This window comes from Mobula hypostoma, chromosome 26 (genome assembly GCF_963921235.1).
Source record: "Mobula hypostoma chromosome 26, sMobHyp1.1, whole genome shotgun sequence".
Lineage (NCBI taxonomy): Eukaryota > Metazoa > Chordata > Chondrichthyes > Myliobatiformes > Myliobatidae > Mobula > Mobula hypostoma.
Window position 1 is genome coordinate 31,876,035 of NC_086122.1, and position 19,309 is coordinate 31,895,343.

Sequence of the window (19,309 nt, forward strand, 5' to 3'; positions counted from 1 at the left end):
ATCAGTGACAGATGTATTATCAGTAGCTTGCGCTGTAATATCTAACATTTACTGTCTTCTTCCAGACACTTCTCAGAATCTATCAACCGGCAAACTGTTTGTTTATCTATCCATCTATCTATCTATCTAATCTCGTGGAATAGGCTCTTCTAGTCCTTCAGGGCAGCCCACCAGCACCACTCCCCCCAAATTAATCCTAGCCTAATAAAGAGAAAATGTACAATGGCCAATTAACCAACCAACTCACACACCTTTGGGCCCGTGGAAGGAAACCAGAGTACCCGAGGGAAACCCACACGGTTGCCAGGAGAATGTCCCTATGGGCAGCTGCAGGAATTGAACCTGGGTCACTGGTGTTGTAAAGCATTCTGCTAACCACCACGTGGTCGTGCCATGTTGCGACATCTCCCTGTGGTTCAGTGACAAACTTTGTTACAACTTTGTGTGCTGAACAATTCTGTGTAATTTTTGGGATATATTAAGTTATCGCAGAAGTGCGAACCAGCATAGAACTCAGTTTTTGTTTGCCAATAGCAGAATTTTCCCAAGGACAATTCTGTCCCAATCAAACTGCGGCTGATAGGATTAGTTGCTCCTAACTCTCTAGATTGGACCATCTTTCCTTCTGACGGAGGAAGAATCTATTGAGTTGATGTCAGCACACAGAACAGTCCCAACCTCCACTTATCTTCCCACTGACTCATTTTCCCCACATTTCTATCATCTGTTCCCCATATTTTTCCGCTCATCTACACACTAGGCGCAACTTAAAAAAACGTAGGAGATTTCCGCCGGAAATCCAGAGTAACACACACAAAATGCTGGAGGAACTCAGCAAGTTGGGCAACATCTATGGAAAGGAGTAAAGAGTCGAGTTTCAAGCCTAGACCCTTCATCAGGACAACTCAACCTACCAACCCACATACCTTTGGAATATGGGAAGAAATGGGAGCACACCAGAAGGGAACCCACATCGTCACAAGGAGATCATGCGAACGAGTGGGCAGAATTGATCCAGGTGATGGACTTATGAGCAGCAGCTATACCAGCCCCCCATTCCGACAACCTCTGCAAAAAAGCTTCACTGAATTAGCTGCTTGAAAGCCTGTAATAATGTCCCAGTAAAATTCTGACCCAAAACTCCTGCACCTGGGTGGGATACTGCACAATTTCTGCCCAAGATGCTTGCATGTTTGCAAGGTATGGTCAAATTCCTGCCCAGAGCTTTCTCCCACAGTGATGCAGCTAAGGTCAGAAACACGACAATGCAGTATAGGTTTTGTAAATATGAAGAAATTTGCTTCACTGCAGTGGGAGAGCAAGATCGCATTAGGGTCACCAAAGATGCTTAACAGAATACTAGTCATGTGTTTGCAAATGCTTTCCCCTTGTATGACAGCATGAGTGGACTCTAATCTTCTGTTGTCAATAGAAACAGATTATTTGCCTTTTAAACTTAAACAAAAGGGGCCATTGTGAAACCGCATCACATAGCGAAAGTCTTTCCACTGGTGTTCAAACATACAAAAACAACTAGGCTGGCTGAATTATGGCCAATGTGGCCTTCTGGTTTTCAGTTGCAGTGAAAATACAAGATTCAGGAGTGTTCAGGATTGAAGATGTACTGCAACTTGCATGGTCTGTAAGTTTCGTCAGGTTCCTCAGAATGTTGGGTGCTCTGACGCCTGGAGGAGTGTGGGCTTGTGCACTGCGGTTGGAGCACACCCAGCACGTGACCCAGCACCCAGTACCCAAGTGCAGCCTCGACTTCCTTAGGAGACTGCGGAGACTCTCCATGACGTAGAAACTTTGACAAGCTTCCACAGATGTGTCGTGGAGAGTATACTGACTGGCTGCATCACAGCCTGGTATGGAAACATCGAAGCCTTTGAACAGAAAATCCAACAAACAGTAGTGGATTCAGCCCAGTATGTCACAGGTAAAGCTCTCCCAACCACTGAGCACATCTACATGAAACCAGAAGGCCACATTGGCCATATTTCAGCCATAGGAAAACAGCACCCATCATCAGAGATCCCCACCACCCAGGTCATGCTCTCTTCTTGCTGTTGGGTAGAAGGTACAAAAGCCTCAGGACTCGCACCACCAGGTTCAAGAACAGTTATCACCCCTCAACCATCAGGCTCTTGAACAAAAGGGGATAACCACATTCACTTGCCCCATCATTGAAATGTTCCCTCAACAAATGATCTCACTTTCATGACTCTTTATCTAATTTTCTCATAATTTATTGCTATTTATTTATAGGAGCATTTGCACAGTTTGTCATCTTCTGCATTCTGGTTGATCTTTCACTGATCCTGTCATAGTTACAATTCTGTTGATTTGCTGAATATGCCCACAGGAAAATGAATCTCAGTGTTGTATATGGTGACGTGTACTGAGATAATAAAATTTCCTTTGAACACACCTGCACTTGACTTCTGGGAGCTTTGACCGTGCATCCAGGACCCACAGGTGACATGGACTGGACAGGTAGAAACAGTTTTCACAGATTTGCTATGTGAGGGAACCCTGGGAGCGTCTCGATTAGTGTAATGCTGTCATATCTTGGTGGCGTCACAGTAAGGAGTTCAATCTCAGCTTCCTTTGTGAGGAGTTTGTGCATTCTTCCCGTGGATTGCATTGGTTTTCTCCAGGTGCTCTGGTTTCCTCCCACAGTCCAAAGAAGTCGTTGTAAATTGTCCAGTAATTAGGTTAGGGTTAGAATCGGGGGTTGCTGGCGGGGCAGCTCGAAGGACCAGAAGGGCTTATTCCGTACTGTATCTTATTTATCTCTGAATAAGTAAATAAATAAATCATTTAGGATAGACATGCTTCAGGTCCTCATAGCTCAATGACTCCTCTAAAGGTCATGTGGGCAGCTGGTTATCCTTTGGCTCTTCTCCATCTACCCCCATTATAGCCAACAGAAGCCCTCCAGCTCGCTCACTCATCCTGTCAGCTAACAAGCCCCAATTATAAACCCAGCCACCACTGTTCCTGGCAGTTAACTTCACACTCACTCCTCTTCCAGCCTTGTTATGACCATGAAACATGGGAACATAATTAGCCCACTTGGTCCACTGAGGCTGCTTCACCATATAATCAAGTCAAAGTCAAAGTCTGTCCTGAGCCTTATAGGCTCATCAGGCCAGTGCTTATGTCAGTTTCTGTGGCGTGAAGCCACTGAGAGTATGAAACTACCCCCCACCCCCACCGGATACGACGCCAGTCTATCGTGAGGTGAACCCCCAGCATTTCAGCATTTGCCGGTACCCATTTTCAGCTGGGTGGACTGGAGCAGGGTGTGGTTAAGTGCCTTGCTCAAAGACACAACACGCTGCCTTGGCCAATACTCGAACCCACGACCTTCAGATCGTGAGCCCAACACCCTAACCACTTGGCCACGCACCACACCACCACATACGCAAGGCATATTCATTTTCCCTCTCAACCCCGTTCTCCTGTCTTCTCCCCATAACCTTCAATGCCTGACCAACCTCACCCCTCCAAAAAGTTTGACAGTTTGATCTTTTACCAACCCAACACCAACCCAACTGCTCTTGTGAGGCCTAAAAGCAAACTTCTTACTGCACTCCAGTATGGACTCTTCAGAATCAGGCATATGTTGTGAAATTTGCCGTTTTGCAACAGCAGTACAATGCAATACTTAATAATAAAGACTATAAATTACAATAAGAAATATAAAGCGTTAAAAATAAATCAGTAGTCCAAAAAGAGGGGAAAAATATTGAGGTACTGTACATGGGTTCATTGTCCATTCAGATATCTGGTAGTGGATCTTCCTCACAATGCCCAATCCTCTAATACATAGGTCTTCCCAACTCTGTCCCTGGAATCCTGCCTTAACTTATTCCATTTGCAAAAATGGGAGCTTAAATCAAACATTTATTGGTTTCACATTCTCCAGTAGTTTGACATATCCAGACAGGCTTCTTTAATCTTCCAAGGATCCAAATGACATGAATTAACGGTACAATGACAACATTCAAGTGGCCCTTTACTGCTCCCAGCTGTTTTCAGCTAGTTTACTCCAGTTTGGGAAAAAGCATTAAATTCCATATTTAGCCTATATACTAGTGAATTGGAATCAATAGTCATAGAGTCATAGAAAAGCACAGCATAGAAACAGGCCCTTTGGCCCATCTAATCTGTGCTGAACCATTTAAACTGCACTCTCACCTAGCTGCTCTGGGACCATAGCCCTCCAGACACTTACCATCTATGTATCTATCCAAACTTCAATTAAACGTTGGCGTCTTCATCTCATCTTCTCAATATTTATTGCATATTTATTTATTATTATTATTATTTCTTTCAATTTGCCTTGGCACAGTTTGTTGTCTTCTGCACTCTGGTTGAGTGCTCAAGTTGGCCCAGTCTTTGGTTATTATTCTATAGACTTATTAAGTATGCCCGCAAGAAAATGAATCTCAGGGTTGTATATGGTGACATTTATGCACTTTGATAATAAATTTACTTTGAACTTTTGGACTTTGAACGTTTGGTTGTGCAAAGCTGATTATTGCAAAGAAATCTAAAGCACCATTGAGAGTCATAAAATCTCTCAATTAAAGAAAACTCTGAGCACCTTCAAGAATTGTAATCCTCTTGAATAATATGCAGACTGAGAATCGGGGATCAGTCGTAACAAGGTTCATTTTGTCTCCAATCACTGTCTGCCACCAAGGAAAGAGAAAGGACTGCAAATATCATTTCTTTGCCTTTAAGTAATTAAAGTAAGATTTGCAAATAAATAGCATCTTTCACAGCCTCAGGACACCTCAAACTGCTTCACCCCTGAAGTACTTTTGAAGACCGATTTATGTTTTAATGCAAGGAACGGTGTATTCTTCAGTTAATGGTCGAAATGTGTCGGAATCAGAATCAGGTTTATTATCACCGGCGTGTGTTGTGAAATTCGTTAACTTAGCAGCGGCAGTTCAATGCAATACATAATATAGAAGAAAATGAATGAATGAATAAATAAATAAATTACAGTATACATATATATTGAATAAATTAAAACATGCAAAAAAAGGGAGTAAAATATATTAAAAAGGTAAGGTAGCGTTCACGGGTTCAAGGTCCATTTAGGAATCTGATGGCAGAGGGGAAGAAGCTGTTCCTGAATCACTGAGTGTGTGCCTTCAGGCTTCTGTACCTCCTACCTGATGAGAAAACGACATGCCCTGGGTGCTGGAGGTCCTCATTAATGGACACTGCCTTTCTGAGACACCGCTCTTTGAAGATGTCCTGGGTACTTTGTAGGCTAAATTTACAACCCTCTGGAGCTTCTATCAATCCTGTGCATTAGCCCCCTCCATACCAGACAGTGATGTAGCCTGTCAGAATGCTCTCCACAGTACATCTATAGAAGATTTTGAGTGTATTTGTTAATATACCAAATCTCTTCAAATTCCTAATGAAGTATAGTTGCTTTCTTTATAACTGCATTGATATGTTAGGACCAGATTATATCCTCAAAGATCTTGACACCCAGGAACTTGAAACTGCTCACCCTCTCCACATCTGATCCCCTATGAGGATTGGTATGTATTCCTTCGTCTTACCCTTCCTGAAGTCCACAATCTGCTCTTTCGTCTTACTGACATTGAGTGCCAGGTTGTTGCTGTGACACCACTCCACTAGTTGGCGTGTCTCACTCTTGTACGCCCTCTCGTCACCACCTGAGATTCGACCAACAATGGTTGTATCATCAGCAAATTTGTAGATGGTATTTGAGCTATGCCTAGCCACACAGTCATGGGTATAGAGAGAGTAGAGCAGTGGGCTAAGCACACACCCCTGAGGTTAGGGACGCATGGTAGTGGTTAACACAATGCTTTACCCTATCAATGACCCAAATTTAATTTCCACCACTGCATGTAAAGAGTTTGTACGTCCTCCCCGTGAGAACATGAATATTCCCTGGGACCGTCGGTGTCCTCACATCGTCCAAAACCTATCAGTTAGTAGGTTAATTGGTCACTGTAGATTGTTCCGTGATTAGGCTAGGGTTAGTTTGGGGTTGCTAGGCAATGTGCTTTCCGGCCCTATTCCATGCTGTATCTCAAAGTTCAAAGTTCAAATTGCCAGCAACACAAATGGCTGTTGTCTGCAAATGGAAATAAAATCAATACAGTGGTTGTTGGAAATCTGAAGCAGATGTACTCAACAAATTAATATTTCACAATAACATTCACTGGGACTCAGAGGTCTGATTTTTTTTTTCTGTGTGGTGCAATGGCATCAGCGCCAGACTCTGGAGCGAAGGCTCCCGGGTTCGAATCCAAGTCGGGCCACCCCCCGAGCACGTTTTCCATCCGTGGGGGGTTGAGCGTCGAGCTAGCCACTCGGCCTCGTAGAAAAAAAGGGTCGAGTCAGGAACGTTCATATCGTGACCCGGTTAATCCGAAAGGAGACCAATCCTGGCACCACGCGCCAGACGAGAGTGGCTGACTGCCTGGTGTGGCACGCTTAAAAAAAAGTACATCATCCTTGGCAAATGAAAGCTAATGTCAAAACAGTATTTCAGTTTCTGCAGCAGAAATAGCTAAGAAGTCTGGTTACTTACAGAGAACGTCTGTCAGATGGACACAGTAAGTGATGTGGAAAGATCAGAAGTGAGTTTGACTTGGTGCTTATAGTTTGGCATGAGGTTTTGTGGAGTGGATATGTGCATGCCAAGAGTGAGTGCCCAGTCAAAGTTAGACTCAAATTATGGATTATATCCCGACCACTTAATTTAATAGATTTTAAATTACTATGCCACCCAGGTGTCTATTCACAGTAGTGAGGAGAATGTGGCTGGAAATGAACTGCTTCTGCATTTTTTGTTTCTATCACTCCTTGTTGATAAGTTAAATGCTTCTGTCTAATTACTCCCTGAGAAACAGTTGTCTTTTGTTCAAAGTTAATGGGGCATGGGAATTCCTGGCAAGCCCTATTTGTAATACCTACTCTAAACTGCTCTAGGTGACAAACGGCCTCCTGAGTCTCCTGGTACTGAAGCTACCGAATATTGAAAGGCGTGGGTGTGGAGAGGATGCTTCTAACAGTGGGAGAGTCTGAGACCTGAAGGCACAGCCTCAGAATAGAAGGGTATCCCTTCAGAACAAAGATGAGGAGGAATTTACATTGCCAGAGGGCAGTGAATTCATAGTCATAGTCATACTTTATTGATCCTGAGGGAAATTGGTTTTCGTTCCAGTTTGCACCATAAATAATTAAATAGTAATAAAACCATAATAGTTAAATAGTAATATGTAATTATGCCAGGAAATAAGTCCAGGACCAGCCTATTGGCTCAGGGTGTCTGACCCTCCAAGGGAGGAGTTGTAAAGTTTGATGGCCACAGGCAGGAATGACTTCCTATGACGCTCTGTGTTGCACCTCGGTGGAATGAGTCTCTGGCTGAATGTACTCCTGTGCCCAACCAGTACATTATGTAGTGGATGGGAGACATTGTCCAAGGTAGCATGCAACTTGGACAGCATCCTCTTTTCAGACACCACCGTCAGAGAGTCCAGTTCCATCCCCACAACATCACTGGCCTTACGAATGAGTTTGTTGATTCTGTTGGTGTCTGCTACCCTCAGCCTGCTGCCCCAGCACACAACAGCAAACATGGTAGCACTGGCCACCACAGACTCGTAGAACATCCTCAGCATCGTCCGGCAGATGTTAAAGGACCTCAGTCTCCTCAGGAAATAGAGACGGCTCTGACCCTTCTTGTAGACAGCCTCAGTGTTCTTTGACCAGTCCAGTTTATTGTCAATTCGTATCCCCAGGTATTTGTAATCCTCCACCATGTCCACACTGACCCCCTGGATGGAAACAGGGGTCACCGGTGCCTTAGCTCTCCTCAGGTCTACCACCAGCTCCTTAGTCTTTTTCCACATTAAGCTGCAGATAATTCTGCTCACACCATGTGACAAAGTTTCCTACCATAGCCCTGTACTCAGCCTCATCATTGTGGAATCTGTTGTGGAAGAAGTCTTTGGGTGCATTTAGAGTGGAGTTTGGTAGGTCCTTCATTAATATGGGCATCAAATTTAAGGGGTGAATGCAGAATGGGGTATGGGGGAGGGGAGGAGAAGATGGTGGCGCGACACAGTGCGCGGGGCCACTCCAAATTGATATCGTATTTGTGAAGTAGGATGCCGTGCACAATCCTGATTTGATGGAGGCAGACATGAGAGCACGGAGGAACATCTGGTGAAACTTCTGAAATGCCCGCTTCGCTGCCGCTGCTACTGTGCGATCGAGAATCTCCGGAGGGGAAGGCCCCAAATCCTCGGCTTTGCCTATTGCCTGTTGCCGGGGCCAGGGTCGAAGCGCTCGGCAGAGATGGTGCTCGGTGCTCGGTGCCGGAGAGCTGGTCGGAGGCTCGGAGTTTTCGGATGGACTCAGAGTCAGACTGTGGTCGGGTGCTTCCAGGATGCTTCATTGGCAAGTTTGTGGTGCTGAAAGCTCATGGCAGGAAGATTTTTCTTCCTTCAACCATCTGCGTGAGATGATAGGACTTTCGAGAGAGTTTGAGACTTCTTTTACCGTGCCCTTGGTCTGTTCTTCTATCAAATTATGGTATTGCTTTGCACTGTTGTAACTATATGTTATAATTATGTGGTTTTTGTCAGTTTTTTTAAGTCTTGGTTTGTCTTGTGTTTCTGTGATATCATTCTGGAGGAACAAATTGTATCATTTCTTAATGCATGCATTACTAAATGACAATAAAAGAGGACTGTGTGTCATCATAATCTAATAATCTAATATAAATCAGCCATGATTGATTGATGATCAAGCTCGATGGGATAAATAGCCTAACTTTGTTTCTATGTCATGGTCTAAGTTACTCTCAGGTGATGTTGGGTGGCAAAATTTTGACCAAGCAATGGTAAATAAATGACAATATATTTCCAAATCAGGATACTGATTGACCCAGAGAGGGGTGATGTTTCCATCTCCTTTCTTCCCTGGACCTTCTCGGTGGTAGTGCTGGAGATCTTGCAAGTTGCTGCTATTCATTTTGCTGTTCATGTCAAGGCAGTGGATTGCATATTGTTAATGCAAGATGCCTCGGACTGGAGGGTGGCAACCCATTACTTCAGTTGGAATAACACCCATCAAGATGATCAAGGAGCATTCTGTCTGAATTTAGGTGGCTGGTAGAGCCATAGGGAGGCACAACATGCACGGGGTGGCAGGCAACTCAGCTTAAATTCCGCTGCTGGAAGTAAGGAGACTGTACGTTCTCCTCATGACCATGATGGTTTCCCCCCACATTCCTAAGACTTGGTTTGTAGGTTAATTGGTCACATTGGTGTAATTGGGCAGGGGGAGCCAGACGGGCCTGTCATTGTAACGTATCTCAAAATAAATTTAAAAATAAATAAACATGCAAAGGATCCTTCAGACCACTGAGTCCAAACCCACCATCAACCACCCACTTCTAGCAGTGGTTCCTGACCATTTTAATCCATGAAACCTTATCGTTAACCGAGGGGTCCAACGATTCCTGAGGTTTGAAAACTTCTACTGGAAGTTCATCAGGAACTTCAGCTCGGTGGCAGCTCCGCTGACTGTGCTAACTGAGAATTCCATGGGCCCTTTTGTCTGATCTACTGACGTGGAGGCTGCTTTTGCAGAGCTTAGACAGCGGTTCACAACAGCTACCATCTTTCTTTGTCCCGACGTGAGGAGTCCCTTCATTGTGTAGTTGGACGCCTCAGACAATGGAGTTGGTGCTGTCTTGTCTCAACAATCACCTTCAGATGGTAAACCGCACCCGTTTGCGTTCTTCTCCAGACGGCTATCCCCTGCAGAGAATAACTATGACATAGGGAATCGGGAGCTTTGGAGGAATGGCGCCACTGGTTAGAGGGGGCAAAGAATCCTTTTATCATTTGGGCTGACTACAAGAACCTGGCTTATATTCAGGAGGCCAAGAGGCTGAAATCCATACAGGCCGGGTGGTCTCTATTCTTTAACCACTTTGATTTCACCCTGACCTAGTGACCTGAGTCAAAGAACCAGAAGCCAGACCTGTCCTGTCAGTTTGATGAACTGGAACAAGAGGAGAAGCCTACCACCATTTTTCCCCAAGCCAGCGTGGTAGTGCCAATTCATTGAGGAAATTGACCCTCTTGTTCGCAAGACCCAAGCAGAAGTGGAGATTCCTAAGAAAGATCCTCTGGGTCATCTGTTCATCCCAAGTTCATCCAGTCCCAGATACTCCAACGGGGATATTCATCGAGAATGACCTCTCACCCAGGGATTGCCAGGACCCTCGAGTTTATCAAGAGGAGGTTTTGTTGGCCCGGAATGACGAAGGAAGTTCGGCAGTACATGCAGGCAACAAGCAGCCCCGTTCCCAACCTCAAGAGTTATTCCACCCGCTACCTGTTCTGGAAAGACCATGGGCATACAACTCCATGAACTTTGTCACGGATCTTCCGCCATCCAAGGGGAAGGCGGTCATCATGGTAATTGTCAACCAGAAAGTTCAATGCCTTGGAGAAGCTACCATCTACATTGGAGATGGCCTAAATTGTCCTGGACCAGGTCTTCAGGAACCATGGATTCCCAGTGGACGTGGTCTCAGATCGTGGTCCACAATTCACAACACATTTCTGGAGGGCACTCTGTAAGCTGATAAGGGCAATAGCACACCTTTCCTCTGGGATTTACCCGCAGTCCAACAGCCAAACAGAGTGGACCAACCAAAATTAAGAACGTACTTTAAGATGCCTGGCCTCAGAATGACCTGATGAGTGGTGTGACCATTTGATGTGGGCAGAGGTCATCCACAACCCCCTTACAGCATTCGGCGCATGGGATGTCACTGAGTGCCAGATTGGTTATCCTCACCCTCTCTTTCCGGAACAGGAGGCCGAGGTTGGGGTGCCTGCGGCGAAGATCTCAACCAATGCTGCAAGCAGAAACGGAGTAAGGCAAGAGAGATTTTACTGTCCTTGATCCATAAGGCGGAAGCTAAGGCAAACTGAAGGAGAAGACAGGGACCCACTTTACAGCCTGGGCAACAGGTCTGGCTGTCCACTCATGACTTGCCTCTCCGAGTGGAATCACAGGCACATTCCTCTCTGTTATTGGTGGTATCTACAGGAGGTGACCTCTATCACCCAAGATACCCACCACCAGGTCCAATGCATCTTTCCACAGTTACCATCCGGCAGGAGGTAGAGATGCTTGAAGACCTAAACCACCAAGTTCAAGAGCAGCTATCGGACTTCCCTTCAACCAAATGGAAAAACTCAAATCCCTACAGTTTAGCAACTCAATGACCACTTTGCACCAAAATGGACTTTGTGTTTCTTTTATTCCAATTCTGTTTTCTTACTTTAAAAATCTGTGTAATTTATACTTTCCTTGTGCAAGTTCCTTATACGATGCTATGTGCCTGTGATACTGCCACAAGTAAGCTTTCCACTTCCCATATATATGACAATGAACTTGACTTTGGCTATGGCTCTCATTAGCATTGTAACAACATCTTCCATGGCTTTGCTGATGACTGAGATCGATGTAACACCCTTGCAACCTTTAATAGAACGGTCAATATGAATGCATCGAAACTCAGAAGAAATATGGACTGATCATAAATCACAAACTTCAGAAAAAAAAGTGTTGAAGTACATGGATAACTATGAGATTCCTATGAGTTTGAGGAAAGGAAAGTTAGAGGGTAATCTTAGCGTTGTTTATTGATATGAATGACTGTAAAATATTGTCATAGTTGAGTAGTTCATAGTGACAACTCTCAATTTAATCTTTCAAATTTTCTGCAGTATAGAAATTCTTGGAAACCAGAGGGCAGTAGCACTGGTGTGAACTTCCTTTGGAAATGAAAGGGCAGGAACACAAGTGAGGAATGAATTTTTCCACATGCTTCTATTGTTTGTTCAGGGAAGTGATTGTAGGGGTGTGATTTGATTCGGTTTCTCAGCTGCAAGAAATTTTTCACTTCTCCAAGCAAGGATGTTGAACTTGTAAAACTTCTCTGTAAGAACTCCAGTGCAACTTCTAGCAGGTGGTTGCTCATGCATTTTAAAAGCTTCCAACTTGTACAACTGTTTTGACTACAAATAATTTTATTAAGTCTCAGCTTGGCAAAGTCTCGAATAAAGAAGTTATGTATGACAAACTACCTTAACTTTTTGAAATATTAATGCAGCCACACAGAGCTTCTGAGATCAGGGGCCGTGCGGCTGCCTGCATTCTGGGAGCAGAATTAGTTTGGATATTTTAAAATGGCTTTGAGCATTTTGAAAGTCCCAAATTGTGATGGTTTTGGGCTTGCCTTTTGCAGATATTCTTTATTTGGGTTTTCCAGATGGTTTCAATGCAGGGGTCAACACAGCTCCGATTTGTCAGCCATTCTCCCAACCAAATGAAAATGCAGTGCTACATGCAAAGTAAAAAATCCCTCCTCCTCCTCTCTTCTTCTGTATCATTCTCTGGCCTCTTACCCCTTCTCAAGTGCCTTTCATCCTCCCCTGGGTCCCCTCCTCATTCCCTTTTTCCTATGATCCACTCTCCTCTTCTATCAGATTCCATCCTCTCCAGCCGTTTACCTTTCCCACACACTTGCCTTCACCTATCATCTTCTAGCTATCCTCCTTCCCCTTCCCCCACCCCCTTTTTATTCTGGTATCTTCTCCCTTCTTTACCAGTCCTGAAGAAGGTTCTCAGCTCAAAACATCGACTGTTTATTCATTTTCCTAGATGCTGCCTGACCTGCTGAGTTTCTCCGGGGTTTTGTGTTTGCTGATGTAGAGTAACTGGCTGGTTGGCAGGGATATGCTGTGTGAGGTTTGGGTCAGCACCAAGAAACCACTTTGAGCCATTTTGACTTCTTTAGAATGGTAGTGTTAATTATTTTCCCGGCGGATCTGGCAGCATGATCACACTGACTAATGGGTATCAGTTATCTTGCGGTATCAACTGGTGGTTTACAACATTTTGCAAAATCCATCTTTCAAAATATTTTTTTGTGAATTTAGAGGTCATAGTATTCGCACAATGAAAATAATTTATTTCAGAGATGAAACAGAAGAGCTATAATTTCTGAGTCATTTTGCACCACTTGGAAAGCCTGACAGGGACCTTCATGTCAGGGGCACATTGCAGGAAGTTCTGAATCCCTCCGCCAAAATAGACATATGCAGGCCTCTGCTCCCAACCACACGCCAGTGAACCACCGCTCTGCCTGAGCCTGTGGCTGAACTGCCAGGCCTGGTCTTGGGACAGGAGGATCAGTGATAATCTTTGGCTTTAGCTGCAGCTGAAGTACGATGTGGTAGCTCCATGAATTGAATGCCCATTTATTGACTGCATCCAGACCAGTCCATTAGAATTTCTGAGCAAGTGTGGAATCTACATTGGACTCCTTGTAAATTAGTGTTGGGACCTATAAAGATGGGCAAATAAACCTCACTTTTACTCTCTAACAGTGGCTGCTTTTAATTTACAGGAAAGGTCTATAATAATCCTAACATGATCTTAGCTATAAGAGAGTCTATCAATGCCCATCGTTCATCGCTCAGTCTTTAGCTGATTGGTTTGTTGAGATGTTGGCATTTTCACGTCAGGTACACCCAGAGCCCCTGGGTTCCTGAGGTTTACTATCTGTCTACAATGGGCTTCTTGGTGCAATTTGTTTTCCTGATTGGAGAACAAGGGAAATTGTAATAACAGCCCCAAATGGACATGTCTCTGTAAGCACCATACCCGAGACCACAGACTAGCACCTTGACCGCCTTTCATGTGCAACCTGCAGACTCCAATCAGGTACTTAGTTTGCTGGTTAGAAGCAGTGGAAAATCAGCTGGTTTCTGCATGGAACAAGTCAGAGGAGATGAAAGGAGGAATGGGAGTTATGGGCTGGAACAGTAAAAATGGGTTAGGAGTTGATCAAATGACTTTGAGAGGCCAGGAGCAACAGGGTATGTTGAAAATCTTGCTCCCAACTGACATCTTTCATTCAGCTTCTCCCCTCACACTCACAACTTCCAACACTGCAACTGAATTGCTGTCTGTTGACAAGAATAACCGGCTTGCATCATCTTATGATTTCCTGTCTGGCGTAGGGAGGGAAATTTGTGCAGGGCTCTCCGGGACACAATTTTGTCTCAGCCAATCATAACTTGCATGCAAGCTTAAAGTTAAAACAACTCCTTCCCCAAGCCACTGCTTATTCACATTTAAAATTGCTCTGGGGTAGCTGCTCTGGAAACATTTGTCAGGAGGTGTGAGAGGACAGCCCCAGTTTCCCTCAACTGCACTCAATGGCCACTTTATTAGGAAGCACCTGTACCTATAAAGTGGCCACTGAGTGTGTGCTGCTGTCGCCCGTCCACTTCAAAGTTCGGCATGTTGTGATAATTTTCTGCACGCCACTAATATAACGTTTGAGTTACTGACAGCTTCCTGTCAGCTTGCACCAGTCTGGCCATTCTCCCCTGACCTCTCTCATTAACAAGGCCACAGATCTGCCACTCACTGGATTTTTTTTTTGTTTTTCACACCATTCTCTGTAAACTTTCGAGAATGTGGTGTGTGAAAATCCCAGATGATCAGTAATTCCTGAGATACTCAAACCACCCTGTATGGTACCAACAATTATTCCACTGTCAAAGTCATTTAGATCACATTTCTTCTCCCTTCCAATGTTTGGTTTGAACAATAACTGAACCACTTGACCATAACTCATGGTTTTTTGCTTTGAGTTGCTGCAACATAATTGGCTGATTAGATATTCGCATTAACGAGTGAGTGAACTTTCTCCAATCTCCTTCTCGGCAAGTGCCGTAAGGACAATAATCCATTGCCATCCAAATCCAGAACACCTCCCTTCCATTGCCATTCAAACCAAGCTCAGAACACCTCCCTTCCATTGTCTCCTCCTGAAAGTGATGGTTACAGAACTTAATTAATACACAGAATAGATCAGGATGGCAGGTCACAGAATTTGTAACTGTGGGAGAGTTTACAAAGTGGATGAGTAGTGGGGTGGGATGATTCCAAAATTGTGAAAATACATGCTAATAGTTGACCTATTCAAACATCAGAAACACCTCTATAATCATTTTCTTTCGTGTTGGGGTCCACTTACCGTATACGGAAAATGCCAAATAAGTGTCCAATAAATTAGATGCACAACCCCTGGGCTGCTAAAAATTCAAAGTGACTTTTCATAGAGGTCTGCAAATGTTCGTGTGGCACAACGGAGATAGGGAACACCAGGAACAGAAACTCTGCCCACCATTCCAGCCTACGTGTACCGTGCCAATATTCTACCATGTGAATCAAGTTGTGGCTATTTTCAAATGCAAAGCAGCATGCTGGAAATCCAATGGGAAATATGGATAAGGAAGGCCTAGAGGGATGTGAGCCAAATGTAGACTAGTTTAGCTTAGAGTTTTGGTCGGCATTGACTAGTTGGGCCAAAGGTCTTGTTTCCGGGTTGCATGAGTCTATCATATAAAAATGAAAACATATTGGAAACACACAGTAGGTCAGGCAGCATCTGCGGCGAGAGAAACTGAGTTAATGTTTCAGGCTGAAGAACGATGCCAGACCAAGGAAAGGAGAAAAACAACTTAGTTCTACACTGCAGAGAAACTGGAGTTAGAATCAGAATCGGGTTTAATATCACTGACATACAGAATGTCGTGAAATTTGTTGTTTTGCGGCAGCAGTACCGTGCAATGCATTAAGAAACCTTAAAGTTACAATAAGAAATATATATTAAAAGATTAAATTATTGGGATGCCAGGGTGGAGGTTAACATGAGGCACAATGAGAGAGAAAGAAGGTTTGGTCTACTTTGTCTATTCAAGGGTGATAGATGGTAGGGTGGAGATACGTCTCTACCAAAGGAGCTGTAAGGTGCTTCTTCCCTTGGGCAGGTGTTACACCTGCTGAGCACCCCCCCCCCCCCGCGATCAGGGTGCCATAGGAGCTGGTGGTGGTTGGTTGTACGAGCAGCTGGTGCATATCACAAGTCCTGGTTATGTAACCTCTGACGCCAGGTAGACAATCTCTGAAGAGTATTGATAATGGTTGGGATCAGCCCTCTTGTAAAGACACTGTCCAGGAGAAGGCAAGCCACTTCTGTAGAAAATTTTGCCAAGAACATTTATGATCATGGAAAGACGTGATCGCCCACGATATAATGATGATGTTATACGACATGGCACATAATGGTGATGATGACAAAATTAAATAAGCAGTGCAGAAAGAGAAAAAAAGATAGTGAGTTAGTGTTCATGGGTTCAATGTCCATTCAGAAACCTAATGGCAGAAGGGAAGAAGCTGTTCTTAAAACATTGAGTGTGTGTCTTCAGGCTCCTGTACCTCCTCTCTGATGGTAGAAATAAGAAGGGAGCATGTCCTGGCTGATGGGGGACTTTAATGACGGATGCCACCTTTTTGAGGCATTGTCTTTTGAAGATGCCCTAGATGCTGCTGGTGCTGGTGATGAAGCTGGATGAGTTTGCATCCCTTTTTCTGACCCTGTGCAGTGGCCTCTCCATACCAGACACTGAACTGAAAAAGAGGACCAGGTTTGCCTTGCAGATAAGTTGAAAATGGGAACATGGGCATTCCCCTTGTCCCATCCACCTCTTTCCCCATCTATTCTCCAACTTTAAATTCAATTGCATTTCTCTCTTTCCCAGTTTTGACGAAGAGTTCTAGCACTTCAAACCTTAACTCTGTTTCTCTTTTCATTTTCCGAAGTTCGAAGTTGAGTATTTTTGCGTATTTAATATTTTGATAATATTTGAGCATTGTAAATATATTAATTGATTAAGCATTTTTGTTCGTTTAAACACTTAATTACAGCTTATATGTAAAAATACGTGATTTGCATTCATGATGATGCTACTATACGATAAGCACACGCCTCGCTTAAAGTAAAACAAATTAAGACCATAAGATATAGGAGCAGAAATCAGCCATTTTGACCATCGAGTCTGCTCTACCATCCTGCCATGGCTAATCCATCTTCCCTCTCAGTCCCAATCTCCTGCCTTCTCCCCATGTACTTCATGCCCTGACTAATTGAGGATTTATCAACCTCTGCCAATTTTTCACTAGTTCCATTTAATATCAGAGAAATGAATACAAAATACATCCTGAAATTCTTTTTCTTTGCAGACGTCCACTAAAACAGCAAAGTGGCCCAAAGAATGAATGACAGTAAAAATGTTAGAACTCCAAAGCCCCCCCACTCTCCCGTCCCACACACAAGCAGCAACAAAGCAACGACCCCCCCTCACCCTACCCGCTTCCACAAAATAGCATCAGCATCCTCCACCTACCTAGCAAACAATAGCAAAGGCCCCAATAAAAATTATGATCTACAGTAAAACAAACAGTCATTCAATCAACAATTCAACCATACCGCCATACCACAGGATCTCTCTCTGTCTCTCTGCCTAATAAAGGGAACAAGAGGTGTCCCTTTTCACAGCAAGAGGCGAGACATAACAAAACAACTCTGTGATTTACGGTGTTAAAAGTCTGTCAAGCTGCTTTTTTCCTCTGAGTTCTGCAACCCAAAAATCGGCAACAATCTCTCACCCACCAATGAAAGAGAGAGAGCGTGACTCACCGTGTACACAGCCTCCATCAGCTGATGCACTGTTCCCGATGTTCTGTTCTCTTCTCCCGCGATGCTTCAGTCAGTGGGAACAGCTTAGAATCAGCCAATCCACAGGGCCAATGACTTGGCGTCCATAGCAGCCTGTGGCAATGAATTCCACAGATTCGCAACTCTCTGACTAAAGAAATTTCTCCTCAACTCTGTTCTAAAAAGACATCCCTCTCTTCTGAGGCTGTGTGCTCTGGTCCTAAACTCCCCCACCATAGGAAACATCCTCTCCACATCCACTCTATCAAGGCCCCTCAATATTCAATGAGTTTCAATGACATCCCCCCTCATTCTGAATACCAGTGAGTAAAGGCTCAGAGCCATCATATGCTCCTCCTAAGCGTTTCAATCCTGGAATCTTTTTCATGAACCCTCTCCAATGTCAGCACATCCTTTCCTAGATAAGAGGCCCAAATCTGCTCACAATACTCCAAGTGAGGCTTCACCTGTATCTTATAAAGCCTCAACATTACATCTTTGCTTTTACATTCTAAATCATCAGAAATATACCCAAGTTAACTCTTGAAGGAGCTCTATGGAAACCTTGCTGTAGCTTCTGAACTGCAGAAACACAAACATCTCAAGCTCACTCCAAGAGAGGCCTCACCAGTGTTGAGACAAGCTTACCCAGGCTCCTGTCTCTTTGCTTTCAATTAGTTTAATGTTTTGGAGTTACAAGAATAGCAAGGTTAATGTTTTCTGCTAAATTAATGAAGGAGTACCCTTATATTCTTTTTTACAAGAAGGTAACATTTCGAGTCTGAAACATCCTGGAAGAGTTTTGGAAGTGTGTCATCAAACTAAACATGAAGAGCTACATCACCTCTTTTTCCTTAGTATAGCTGACAGGCATCCAGGATAGAAAGTGATTATTCAACAAATCCTCGACCACACAAGAATAATACGCATCTAAATCTAGTTCTTGCACGGAAGGTTAGTTGGAGATGAGCCCTGAACTAAATTCAAATAATTCAGCACGGTCTGGAAACCCAGCCGATTGATTAAAGTCAGCCATCCCTCCATTAATTGAATGGTCCACTGTTTCTCACCCCTTAACAGCCAGTTCCAGCCTAAAAATTCAGACGGGAAACATTACCCCAGACAACAGCAATTTCTCATGCTTACATTACCCGTTCTAAAACAGCAATAATCATTCAACAATATATTTCTTGGCCCAATCATGACCAATAATCAAAGAAAATGTTGAGTCAGATGGTAGACTAGTCCTTAATACAATTTTCCTGAGGTTGATTTTCAACTTGTTTGAAGTAATAGTGTGTGATAAATTGTCATCTCTTGTGCTGACACTCATCCCATGAAGTACGGGTTATGTTTCCAGTTCATACATATGTTGGCATTGGCAACTGGTGGCAGAGGGAGAATTTTTGGGGCGTCACAGTGATGTGGCAGTCAGTGTAACAATATTAAAGTGGCAGCGAGCTGGGTTCATTTCTGCCACTGTCTATAAGGAGTTTGCACATTCTCCCTGTAATCGTGTAGGGATTACTTCACTCACCCCATCACTGAACTGTTCCCACCGCCTACGGACTCACTTTTAAGGGCTCTTCATCTCACGTTCTTGATATTTAATGCTTATCTTTTTCT

General features: G+C 43.9%; 1 protein-coding gene across 2 annotated transcripts in view; it reads right to left on the bottom strand.

Moving 5' to 3' along the window:
- Positions 1-19,309, bottom strand: part of col8a2 (collagen, type VIII, alpha 2) — a 224,404-nt gene that overhangs the window by 199,457 nt on the left and 5,638 nt on the right. Inside the window, exon 1 of one of the 2 annotated variants that reach the window (XM_063033649.1) lies at positions 17,666-17,671. The exons of the other annotated variant lie outside the window; for it this stretch is intronic. The gene's annotated coding sequence lies outside the window, so the exon portion shown is untranslated. Of the gene's footprint in view, positions 1-17,665; positions 17,672-19,309 lie in introns of those variants that run through there. 2 annotated transcript variants of the gene reach the window in all.